The following is a 13,912-nucleotide window of genomic DNA, read 5'->3' as shown; positions in this document are numbered from 1 at the left end:
CTGGTATAAGGCTCAGAGCCTTAGAGTAAAAAGAAGGCATAGGTACGTTGTGTTGTGTGTGTGTGTGTTTGTGTGCTGTGTGTGCATATGTGTCCCATTTGCTTGCAAAAAATAGGTCTGTCTAACCAGCAGACAAAAAAATAAAAAATAAAAGTCACCCTGTGGATATAGTTAAAAGTTGCCCAATACTGTGAGAAAAACCATGGATCTGGCAACCTTAGGTCAGAGGAGAGGAAGAGGAAGAGGGGGAGGAGGCGGACGGACAGTGAGAGGCAGAGGTGTGAGTGTCAGGGATGAGATTGACCCTGAAGACCAAAGGAGGCTGCAGGAGCTGCAGAAGACAAGAACAGCTGAAATGCAGCTTGTTTATTATTAGTCACGATTCCTTCATAAAATCATCTACCAACCGCATTTAGCTTTTTGAACAGGTCATGACAAGACTCCCAGGCCTGGTGTTTCACAAAAAGCAAACATACACTTTTACAGCTCTAGATGAACATGTACCATTCACAAATACAGTACTGTATCCCTTTACAGCCTGCTTTTCTAATTATATGTGCAATGTCAACAGATGTTGAGTTACAGCTTTCTTTTTTGGAATTCACAGAATAAAACATTTATTTTTACGTCTGTTGATTTTCATCTTTATTTATTTATTTATTTATTTATTTTACAAACATGTATACTGTATGCTGTGAAGGCATGATCAGTTGAACTTTAATTGGGGCCGCCCCTTTTGCGTGAAGTATGATTCCTAACATGCTGCTCCTCACCAGCCATATTCAGGGACTGCATTCTGCAACCAGAGTAGAAAACAAATAAAACAAGACATTTAAATTGATGAATTCACTCAAGAAGAAGTGTGTAAGTGTTTTATTAATACTTTTACAAAGAAATTCAATTAAGTTCATTCCGTCTATAAAACAATGTGTCTTGGTCAAAGATTTAAAGCAAACGCACCTGGATTCCAACACATCGACCTGTTCTGCTTCTTTGTGCGATGGGTAGACCTTGGACAGCAGACTCCTCACCCCCTCTCCTCTAACGACAAATACAATATTAACAACTCACAATGTCAGGAAAGACCAGTTTGGAAATGCTACTCCAGGAAACAGTACCTTTCACGGTCGCCTCTTCCGTAAAGCTAGGTGGCGGTGGTGGTTGCACGTGTACCTTGCTGGGAGTAGATTAACTCGCCTCCTTTGATAGCTGTAATTAAAAAGGCAAAGTCAGCGTGCTCATACCTACAGTTAAATAGCTACTAGCTACAGAAAGTCGAAGTTTGCACAAGTTCTGCACAAAACTCAAAAAGTAGCATGCTAACCTAAGGTAACATGTTATGCTGCTAACAGCTGGCTGTAACATGCTACTGGCTAAACCTTTGTTGGCCTTTGTTGAGTCCACAACTTCGATAAATAAACGGAACAGCAAAAAAAAAAAAAACTCAGAAAAATAGTAAGCTAACCTCACTGAACCAGTGACATTATGCTGCTATCAACTGGCTGCAATATGCTAGCGGCTAAAACTCTGTTGACATGGGCTGAACTTGGGGAACAATGATTCCACAACTTTGCTCACTAAGACAAGCAGCAAGAGATCTCACCACACAAGACATATGAATTAGCAGGCCAGCTAATATTAATTGGATCAAATCAATTTTGTTTATATAGCCCAAAATCACAATGACATTGCCTCAGTGGGCTTTACAAACTGTAGAGTGAACGACATCCTCTGTCCTTAGACCCTCGATTCAATGAGGAAAAACTTGCCATATTGTGGAAAAAAAAAAAAAAAAATGGAAGAATCCTCAGGAAGAGCCACAGAGGAGGGATCCCTCTCCCAGGACGGACAGACACTCAATAGATGTTGCATGTACACAACAGAACAACAAAATCACAATTTACAAATTGCATTGACAGAATATCTGATACAATTAATAATACATGTACAGTGTGTGTATTACTCACCTGACGAACAGCCTCTTCTTCTTTTCACAAAGCTCTCACTGGTAAAAACCAGTCCGAGATTTACTCTGGTCCGGCCTCTTGCTCCGTCACTCTCTCCTTTTCGTCTTCTTAACGTCCTCCTTCGACGTCCTCTTTGGTCTCTTCTCTTTCTGCTGAGGGCCCGTTGCTGGTGTGTGACGTAGTGCCGTAAAGCGGTGTGCACTTCTTGCAGGAACCGACCTGCTCGACCCAAGTTGCGGAGTGCCTAAAACAGGCGAGCCGGTGCACTGAGTGAGAACAGGAGAAGCACCATTCTCCCTATTACAAGACAGCGTGCCACTAAAATGATTGTGAAGCTGTTATTTTAGGGGGGAAATAGTTACATAATCCTGCTTTAAAGTTCAATTAGCTGCTTTATCCCCCCCTCCACCCGTCCTCTCGCCTCTCTCTCGTCAGACTGGGAGTCGGGCTGTATGGGTAGCAACAACGAATCTCCTCGTTGCCATGGCAACTCTGAGCGGGGTGAACTTTTGTCAGGTGCCAAGAGCTTGCTGCAACAGAATAGTGTTGGTTATGTGTTCGTGTGCGTTTGTGTGCATTCGTGCGCGCGTGTGTGTGTGTGCGTGCACGCTTGCACATGGCGCCGCTGTGAGTGTGAGGGTTAGCAGGATAGAAAGAAAACAGTGTGCTTATCTCTGAGCGAGACTGCAAATCCCCCTTCGGTCTGTCACTCTCACTCCTCCAGCAGCGTGACTCTCTTTTCTCTTTTCGTTCTCAGCCTCCCTCCCTGCCGTATCTGCCTGTATCTCTACCGTAAAACGCCATTGTTGCATACCATCGCTGAACATGTCATCAAGAGACGCCCCCAACCCCCCCCTCTGCTCTTTATACCTCGTTCCCTCCCCGAACACAAGGAAGCGAAACGCGGAAACTTGCCGGTGTGTACTTTTTTCCGTTCTTCCACACCTACTCTCCTCCCTCGCGCCGTTCCATGATATGCCGATTCTCAGCTCTCAAAGTACAGACCGTATTGATCTTCTCCATCCTCCCTCTCACTCTCTTTGTCTCTGTCTCTCTCTGCGCTCCCTCTATCCATTATACTCTCTTCCTTCGGCTCTTTTCTCCTCCGTCCTCCCTCCATCTCTAATGACCTCTCTGCTGATTCAGAGGCCGTGGAGAGTTATGGCATATCTCTATTTCTATGACTGTAACGATAATTAGAAAAGCCTATCGGTCCCCGGTGAAAGTTAAACAGCGTACTGTGGCTGAACACACAAAAAAACATGCTCTTTTCAAAACACCTCGTGGCGCAGAGTCATCAGAATGATTTCGGAGTGAAACATATCTGTGTGTGTGTGTGTGTGTGTGTGTGTGTGTGTTTGCGTGTCCTAAATTAGGTGAATGACTTGTTGTTGCTGTGTGGCTCTGCCTGCCAACACAGAGGCCCTCTCTTCGACTCCACTTAATCAGTATGCAGCTCCTCTCTGCATCACTGTCCTTGTGTTATAAATACTTACACACACACGCACACACGCACACACACACACACACACTCGAACACAAAAAGGCAAATAAACACACACTTCATCGAAATTCCGTCCCTGACTTCATCGCTGTCCTTGTGGTATAAATATAATGTATAAAAAGAGAAGGAGGAAACACAGAACTTGGACCGAGTCCAGAGTCCCCAACGTAAAGCGTGTGTGTGTGTTCGGGACCCACCCCGTTTCTCTTTGATTCCCACACACACACACACACATATAGAAAACACACACTCAAATGCACACACGCCTGAGTGGCCCAAATATGTGAACACATACGGTGCATACACACAAACAGCACTCTCTTCCGGGTGATAAATAAAGCAGTGCGAGCTCAGCAGTAGCCCTCTGCCATGTCAGGCTTTACTGATGTCTAGTTCAATCCAGGGGAGTGGTTCAATCAGGTCCCACCAGACCAATCTAATCTGAGACTCACAACATGCACGAGTCGCTACGAGAGAGAATTCTTCATCTTACTCTCACATTACAGCGACTTTCCCGTTTGTTTTTACTTGAGCCGACTGTCAGAAAATGAAATGAAACATATTTGATCCAATCATCAGAATAATGCCGTCACCGCCGTTCACGTTTAGATTACTCAGAAAACTAGAAGACGCGACATGAGGCCAGAGATGAGACCTGAGAATGAGGCGAAACTAACGGAGCAGTGTTTGAATCCAAGATAATGCTGGAGTATAAAAAGCCGCTGTCGGCGACTTTGATGTTTTCTCGCTGGGGACGATTTAGAAACAAAAAACAGAGCCTCCGAGAACACGGGCACGAATTAAGCTCGCTGGTGTTTACGGTGTCGTACTGATGAGAGGAGCAGAAGTTGGAAACGGAGGTCCCAAATCAGTCGTTTGCTCAAAACCTGAGAAACGGCCACATCCAATCACAGCAGGAGGATATGAGCCTTTTCATGACTGAGTGACTCACAGGCAGTTTGGACTTACCACCTCCACACGTACTCTCCCAGATACTGGATAGAAAATCAACTCACATACGTGTACATGCCAGCAATCAGGCTCACGGGAGGAAATGGGAACTGAGAAAAAAATAAAACATGTTAATGCACCTCTGCATGTGCTTATTACAAATTTGGATTTATTGAGATACATATGAATTATGAGAGACTCGCTGCTCTCCCTGATTGTAACTCTGTCATTTTGTATAGCGTTTACATTTGATACATTTCATTTTATACGTTAGTTCCCTCTGCCTGCCACAGCTTCTGGTCACAACCTCAGTGTCAGTCCTCTCCAACCTCTTAAAGACCCTGGCTTTGTTTACTCATGCGTGCTCAAGTGTTTATTCATCCAATTAACTGTGCAAAATGCAGGAAAAAACATGGAGTGAACGGAGGGTGTTTGTTCGCCCTCTCCCCACTACCCCAAGATGATCGATATGTAAATGCTGTGGACCGTTTTGCTTCTGTGATAGCATGAGCTTGGATATGTTGGATATGAAGAAAGAGAAAACCTTGGATATAGATGTTTAGATGCTGCTCTGTGAAGGTAAAGATCTATTTTATGTTTCAGGCACAACAACACAGGTTTGTATCGAGTATCCCTGGAGGTAATCAATCATTTTCTCCTCCTTACTTACTGTGTGAGCGATTGTGCACATGTGAGACCACTGCACTGTACATCTCATGCATGAGATTATATGTGTCAAAGGGTTAATTGTGTAACGCGGGGAGCTTTAGGATTAAATTAAAGGTGGAATACATTTATTTAAGGTGTGGAACTCCTGTGTGATTAGCTAACTAGCTTTTAAATGAATGTGGAGACAGGTGCAATAGTTTAAGGTTCAGAAGTAAAGTTAATTCATATATATAATAAGTTCAGTTGATTCATAGGTTTCAGTTCAATCTGGACACAGCTAACTATTTACATATCTATGTTTACACAATTATTATTTACATGTTTAACTATTTACATTTTCATATTTACAAGCAGTTACAATAACCTGTTGAGTCTTAATCTCGATTTTCTTACATTTACCTCAGTCCAAGTCCTGCTAGCTCCTGATTGGTGAGTCTAGTGGCATGTGTGGTGGTTGTGAAGCTGAACAGTAAAACACTGCTCAGGAAGTTACCCATCACCGTCCTGCTGTGTGTTTTTATCAAGAGGAACCCTCACACGTTACAGTAAGGAAAAGGGCACTGCATGTTATTAATGGTAAATATATATATATATATATATATATATATATATATATAAAGATGATACAGTATCTCCCACCTACACGGACCATAAGAGCAAATGGGATCAATTCTATTTTTGAACAGAGATTAGTCAATGTAGAGAGCTATCTATAAATACAGTCTCTTAAGAATGTTTTTTTTTCCTTCATGAAAACACTTTACAGGTAATGCTGACAACATTTGTATGTATATAAAATCTTTTGAAAAAAATACATCTACAGAGCTTGAAAATTGATGCAGAATAAAAGTATTTATTTTCCTTTAAAACATTTTTATGATTGGGATTTAATGATTTTCAAAAAATTGTCAAGCCCAAACGATTGTTTTGTTTATCTCTGTATAACTTCTGTTCCAAAGTTCTGAGCCAGAAGAATAACACCGTTGGTAAAACGTGGTATCTGTGCTTCATACTGTGCATACTGTAGCTACAGCTAGCGTTAGCAATGTTGACATTAGCTAGTGTGAGAAACGTTAACGTATGCTAGCTAGTGTTAGCAATGTAAGCTAATGCAACAAACAGGCAACCACTTGAGGTGGCGGATGATTCGAACAACAGCGGTGTTGTGACGTGAATGCCATGGTAGGGGGGAGATGGGATATTTAGTGGCTAAATGTTATCAATAGATTGACCTTTTGGAAAATACATGTATTTTTGTCTTTGCCGAGAGTCAGATGAGAAGAATTACACCATGCTTGGTTAAAAACGAAGCTACCAGCAGAAACCGATTAGCTTAGGTTCGCTTTAGGGCAGGAAGCAGGAGGAAAAAAAAAATCATAACATGACATGTTAATTTGTGGGCTTGAGGAAAGATTGTAAACTAATTTGATTGGATTGTTTACCTGTATACAGAGCCACCTGTCAATGTTTTACCCTGTACCCAGTCTTAAGCTAAGCTAACCGTCTCCTGGTTGTAGCTTCGTATTTCACGTACAGACACAAGAGTGGTATCAATCCTCTCATCTGACTCTCTGCAAGAAAGTGAACAATGGTATTTCTCAAAATGTCAAACTTTTCTATAAATGTTATTATTTATCTGCAGTAAATTTTGAGTGTCTCATTCACATTCCCTCCCATGTTTTCCCTGCAAGGCCATAGATGTGTGTCAGCAATCTCCGGGTCGCAGGCCTGCTTCTTTGGCCTCTAGGCTACTGCCTCTTCCAAACAGCGCTATAAAACCGTGACATGACAGGCTGGAGGAAGAGGGAGAAGGATGGGAAAAATAGATAGGGTCAAAGTGTCAGCAGATGATGTTAGAAGTGCAAAGGAAGAGGGCACGGAGGAAAAAGAGAGGAAAAAAAAAACCGAGAGAGGGTGAAGGAGAGGATAAGGGTAGCCAACCCTCTTTCTTTCCTTCCGTCTCACACACACACACACATGCACGCCGTGTCTTTCCGTCTCTCTGTCTCTTACATCAACCTGCCTGTCAACCCTCCCGACCTGAACGATCCATCAACTGCTGCTGCTGCTCCGAGAGATGGAGGGATGGATAAGGATGCGAGGTGAAGGAGAGGAAGGAGAGGAAGAAGGGAGTGAATGAGCGACTCTGGTCAGAAGGAGGGACACCATCTTTTTAAGCTGCGTGCAAGTTGCAACCAAACAATGGACCGGGCTGAGGAAAAGGTGGGGTTACCTCCGAGGCTCCATCTGCTACACGTGGCATCTCGTCTCTTCGCACTTCCCCAACGACTTCTCTCCCTCCGCTTGTTTTCGCACTCGGAGCACTTACGCGAGAAAAACAAATGCTAAATGAAGCTCCGCGCAAATCCTCTGTGACGTCTTTTTTTAACACTAAAAAACAATTTGGTGTAATGACCAGAGAAAATTATGATAAATCGCCCTGGCTCCCGCCTTAAGTGCCAGTCCAAATTAGTGCCTGAGTCGGCGCTGATAGAAGGTACAGTATTACAGCTTTACATTCCACAGTTCATCCTCCTCGCCCGCCTGTCCATCACCTGCTCTGCTCCTCTCTGCGCCGCTCAGTCATTCTTGAAAACCAAATTATTCATGGGGCCCCGGAAAATTACTCAGTCGCGGCAGTTAAGCGTGCTCATACATCAGGCATTTAAAAATAGTCCCTACCCTTTACCTCGCTGTCTCCCGTTCAGCGTCTCTTTAGGTGTCCATAATTTCACTTCACGTCTGCTAGTGTCTACACTGTTTATCTCCCCCATCCTCTCCTCTCTTCTCCTCGCCACTCCATCTCATCAGTCTCTCTTCTCCTCCACCCCTCTGGTTTCTTATCACACCCTGCCCTCTCCTCTCCAGGCAAGATGGAGAGAAGAAGAGAGGGAAGGGAGAAAAAAAAAGAGAGACCGGGGTGGAAGAGGAGATAGCGGAGAGAAGAGTGACAGCAGCTTACGGGGAAGTGGGTGGGGGCTTTTTTTCATTTCTGCTTTTCTATCTCACAATCCGGCTCTCTCTCTCTTCTCCGTTGCACTTTCTCTCTCTCTCTCTCTCTCACACACACACACACACACACACACACACACACACACACACACACACACACACACACACACACACACACACACACACACACACACACACACACACACACACACACACACACACACACACACACACACACACACACACACACACACACTGCAGGTATCTCCGTTCTTCTCTGTCTAGTTGTGTTTGCTTAAGGGCTCTCAGCTTGGCTCATACACAGCCGAGATCTGCCTGGCGCTGCCCTCACCGCCTGACAACGCTTATACGCGCATGATCACACACAAAACACGCACGCGTCGAGGAACGGGTTGCGTGCGCGCCCATCTGCACACGCGCGCAGTCACTCAAACCTGGAGGGAAACGCGGGAGTACGCTCCGACAGAAAACATCTACAGAAGTGCGCTGTGCGCTCGCAAGCAAAGCAGACATGTGAGACACACATGCTGATTTGCAAAACCAGCACCCACAGGCCCATGCGGCGTGCCACTGTAGAGCAAACATACTGCCTTCGTCCTGCCCGTGACCGTGAATCAGCATTCTGCCTGAATTATAGGGCTGCATTATGGATTCTCTCCACAACCCACATACTCTCTAGACATTGTTCGGAGAAACAAACACACACGCAGCGGCAGCTAGTAGACCGACAGACATCAGTGAAACCTCTTTAGAAAGAAAAACTAAGCACTTAATGTCAATTTTCCCCTGTTGGTGAGGCTGTTTTTGCCACCGCCACCGCAGAAATGATACAATGGCTCAGCCGTGACGAGGAGAAACTCCTCCTAAGTTCACACTTCCCAACGTGATGATAACCTTTTTACGGAGCTAAAATGAAAACATCTGCAGTTTTCTTCACTTTCTGCCTCTTGTGCCTGTAATTTGCGAAGTACGTACAGATCGCGTGGCCACAGTCATGGTCTTATCTACGGGTTTCTTTGGAGACGTAAGATTTAGTGAAAGGGATCATTTTCATTATCGGTGCCTTATAAATGTCTTTTCTCGAGATAAAACTAGACTTGTTAGGCTCTGTTTACATAATAAAAGCAGAAGTGGAAAAGTTTTTCCTTTGCGTTTCAAAAAAAGTTATGCGCAAATCAGTTGGAAACTCTAGTATGCATGCCAGACCAGTAGGTGGCGGTGTAATTTGCAATTAAGCACCACAGAATAACACCACATGCCAGCACACGGAGGTTTTCCTCTACAAAGCGGTGAGCCATCACATCACAGTGATGTTACAGTTTGCTAGGAGTGAATCAAAGGTAGGGGAGGTGAAGGGATGAGACGCAATCAACCATCTTCTCCAGAATCACCTTTCCCATCTTTAAAGGTGTATTACGTAAGACTTCACCACCTTGAATTCATACTGCCAACAAATAGGGGCAGCACCAGAGTAATTGCTAACTGCTGCTAACTGGATTCCGTGTATACATCCATGACTCTGGCTACTGTTAGCTTAGTTAGCCGTGGAGCCAGCGTTGGTGTTTACACCACTATAGCACAGGAGCTTTGGACCAGTGGAGGTGGAAAGAGGTTATTAAGCTAGTTAGCATGCTCACTTCAGTAGATATCTCTTCAACACCACACACGGACGTCTTTGACCGAACACCAACACTGTAATTTCTTCACATCTGTTAGATAAAGTTAGCTAATTTTTGAATGTTTCAATCTAAATTTCTTACACATAGCACCTTTAAAGACCATCACCATAACTATTATGATGAAGATGCTTGTCACTGGCTACATAACATTCGTAGAAATGACTTTGTCACACATTATAGTCGTAAAACACGTGACTAATTAAACAGAGTTTCCTCTTCTGTCAACCCCTAAAATACATTTTAAAGTAATTCCTCATCTCATAAATGCCTGGCTAAACTGCTTTAAAAGAGTCCTCTGGCAGCCCTGGATTTATGACTATTAAAATACTAATCACATAAAGAAACGTACGCATGTGTGTGTGTTTCTGTCCGTGTGGGTGTGTGCTGATCCCCTAAAAGCAGTCAGGCCTTAATTAAGCTAACTCCTGTATCGCTGAGCTAACGCTAACAATGCAAGTGATCCCTGCTCATTAGGCAAAAAATCTCCACAAATCTCTCCGCCTCTCCGCTGTTCTAGCAGTTACCGAGCACTTTCAGCCGCACAACAACGGACCCACATCATTACACGCTCTCTACACATGCACGCAGCCATACACACATACAGTGGAGAGACACATTATGCATCATTACACTCACTAACAGTGCAGAAATGTTTGGTCAACGTCAGGTCGGTGGATGAGGACACACCAGTGCTCTGTCTTGATGGGACCAGAAAGCAGAGGCTGCCTGCACACACACACACTCATACACACACACACACACACACACACACACACACACATGCACACACACATACACAAACACTTACCCTAACTCTGACCTTGACCACGCACCCACAGATCAGCCTGTTCTTTCCACATAGGGACACAATGTTCGTCCCCCAGTTAAAGGTGCACTATGTAGTTTAATCCGAAGAGATTAAATTTAACGTATGCCCAAAAAAGCTAAGTAAACAAGCCCTCTTTGATTTCATGACTGAATAAACAAGCTGACCTTAAAGGACAACACAATTTCATACTGTTATTCTTTGTTTATATTTGGCGGACCCTGCCACCTTTCTAGCTTCAAACAGTGTTCAGGGGACCTTATTATCCTCTGAGAACAGCTTGTTTATCTAGTCGGGGAAAACAAGAAAAAGATCTTAACAAGAAAAAAGTTAGGGTCTTTAAGCACTGACGCAACAATAATACAAACTAAAAAAAAAACATAAATGAGTAATCGATCACTGAGTAATCATTTTTGATCTCTCTACTGCCACCTTGTCAGTCCTCCCCGTTATTTGCCATATGTCCTAAATCCCTCCTCCCTGCTTCTTTCCTCTCATTCGCGTCTTCCTTTTCCACTTGCCCTCTCTCATGGCTACTACTATAGCCCGGGGCTAATGGACGTCAGCAAACAGTCAGACCGAGCAGCAGCACAAACACATACACATAAGATAAGAGATGTGATATGACTTGTTAGCAATACAAATATAATCCTTTAAAAAAATGTAAGTCAGCTTTACTCAGTCTCCAAAACCTGCCGTTTCTAATGTGGAGAATAAATGTGCGTGTGTGTCTGTGTGTGTGTGTGTGTGTGTGTGTGTGTGAGAGAGAGCAAATGCTCATATATTTTATTCATATGCACAGCCATGTATGTGTAAAACAATATTTTTAAAGCTCAAGGTACGATCTGACATTGAACCTCACTTGACCTCATACAATTCAGCTTTGCATCGTGTTGACCTTGTTAAAAACATGAATCATTTATCTCACATGCAAATGTACTTTGCTGTAGTCTGTGCTGCGTTTTTGGAAGCATTAGTGTGTTCTGCTCCATCCGCAAACACACAACCCGCTCGAGTGAAGCACAAAGATCGACTAGTCTGCGCCGACAGAGAGCAGAATGAGAGAGACCCGGCAATCTCCCTTCATCCCCGCTTCCCCTCTCTTTTTCTCTCTTTATCGTTTCTTCTTCAGTCATCACTTCTGCCTCCTCCTTATTTCCTTTCCTCCTCATTCACAATTCCAATGTCACTCAAATGTGTCGAGTGTGCTGGCACAGCAGTCTGCGTTACACCATTCAGGGCTGGTTTTGTTGCCGTAAATTTAACACACGCTTTGATGCTTTTATTTTTACATCGGCAGCTAAGATCTCGCTTTCACTAAATCTCCGAAGACCAAACATTCCTAAATCTGCGGCGGCACTGAACCCCCCCGAAGGCTGCTTTTACGTAAGAGGCATTAAACACTTTACACAAGCAGACACATCAGCTACACCAGCCACCAGCAGGTGGCCTTGGCCAACTAAACTATTCACGATCTGAGTGGAGCAGCTGAATGTCAAAGCACTACACGCAGTCACAAAAGAGGCACCAGCCTCCTTTATCTACAACTTCGTTTTCTTTAAATAAAACCTCAAAGAATTCAGGCTAATTTCAGTCGCCTGAAGAGAACATCTCTGTTCAACAGTTTTAATTTCAAGTGAAAATAAAGGGAGGAAATGTTTAAGCCCGTCTCTAGAAATTCGTGAAGCAATCATGCTTACAATATGCTGATCTTCAGAATCACACTTTGTGGCCTTTTGAACAGCAGAGACTCAAACCGATGTAAAAAAAGAAACACTGACAATCCGCCTGTTCTGTCGTCTCTTATTTCAACCAGTTTGGCCCGTTCTCTCGGGTCACTTGTAGATGTGATGGAGCGCTCTCTAAAAAGCAATGCACCTGGCTAACCCACACAGGCAAATGGACGGACACACACAAACAAACAGGCAGACACAAAAACACACACACACACACACACAAACATCCCTGGAGACTAGCTGCAAAAGCACTTGTACTGTGTCAGCTGAAGGATACATGGCTGAACTAAACTAGTGTCAGTGGAATATTACCCAGCTGAGCACAACACACCGACTAGCAGCAAGGTCAGCAGGTCAACTGTTGCCTGTTTTGTCAGCGTGCTAAATAAGAGATACGTGGATGTGTTGGTGTTGGAATGGAGGGCAGAATAATAATGGATGAGTACAGACGCCCTGGACAGTCGCGGGTCGAGCGTATTATTTCCACCGTTTCCCTGTGAGTTGAATTTTATTTGTTTTCTGGAGATATAGTTATTTATGTCATTATCACGAGATAACACGTTGTTTTCCGAGATAACAAGATAACTGATCATGAGAAATCAGTCATTAGAGTATACCACATTAACTTTTCCCCTGGATCTGACATTTGCAGCTTCAATCAGTTGCTACCAGGCACTGCTGATCGACTGGACATTAAGCTTTAAGGAATAAGAGGGAATGATCTTTTGTTTTCTTGAGACCTCGAGAACATTATCTCCTTATCGCTGTGATAATGACATGAATAAACTCCTGATCTCAAGAGAGCAAGTAAAATGTAGCTAATATGTTCCACCCATGACCGTTTGGGGCTTCTGTAGATGAGTGTAAAGAGGGAGTGATGATAAAGAAAAGGGGCAAAGAAGTGCAGAGAAGAGAAAAAAAGGTGAGATCACATGAAACTAGGCATCAGGGGAGGTAACAGATTATTGACTTTGTGCAAACGTCACCTCATTTGTAATGGTTACATGAGAAAATAATAAGTGGCCAAACTCTGTTTGAATGCAGACATCAGAAAGAAGAAGAAGAAGAGTCCATCCTAAAGCACAAAGTAGGCCCCACACTGCGGAACAAAGGCGCAAATGGGCTATTCAGAACACCAGCCAGGGACACCATGCTCCATATTTTATTTTATGAAATCATGCCTCTCCTCCTCCCCTCCCCTTCCCTGAAATCGGTGATAATGACACAGATTGCTAATCTTTCTTCCATACTGGAGCTGAGACTGTGGCACACTGCTGAGCAGCACAAACGACTGCAACTTTTTTCCGAACTTGCAGGGCTTTTTTTTTTCTTTTTTTTTTTTCGGTGGGTGTTTTTTTTTAGACAGGAGAGAAGGCCACGATCTCCTGGGACCTGAAACTCACTAGGCAAACAATACGAATGCAGAGTTTTACAGCGCAGACGGCAGCAGAAGTAGCAGAGGGTTGAGAATCACTCTCTCCCTCTCTCTCTTACACTCTTGCTCTAGCTCTCCTTCTGCACCCTCCCTCTCTCCCCCCTCTCCCCCTCTCTCAGCATACTGGGTCAGTCGAGCTCCTGCACTGCAGCACAGTCGAGTGATGTGTTAA

General features: G+C 43.9%; 1 long non-coding RNA gene across 1 annotated transcript; it reads right to left on the bottom strand.

The window, feature by feature from the left end:
• Positions 1-367: 367 nt before the first annotated feature.
• On the bottom strand, positions 368-2,729 carry LOC311255882. Its single transcript, XR_014622402.1, has 4 exons — positions 1,968-2,729; positions 1,119-1,209; positions 961-1,041; positions 368-796 (listed from the first exon to the last, which is right to left on the bottom strand). It is a non-coding gene; the product is annotated as an uncharacterized lncRNA (long non-coding RNA).
• Between the last annotated feature and the right edge of the window lie 11,183 nt (positions 2,730-13,912).

This window comes from Pagrus pagrus (genome assembly GCF_965226575.1).
Source record: "Pagrus pagrus genome assembly, chromosome: 4".
Taxonomy (NCBI): domain Eukaryota; kingdom Metazoa; phylum Chordata; class Actinopteri; order Spariformes; family Sparidae; genus Pagrus; species Pagrus pagrus.
This window is presented reverse-complemented; position numbering and strand designations above follow the sequence as displayed.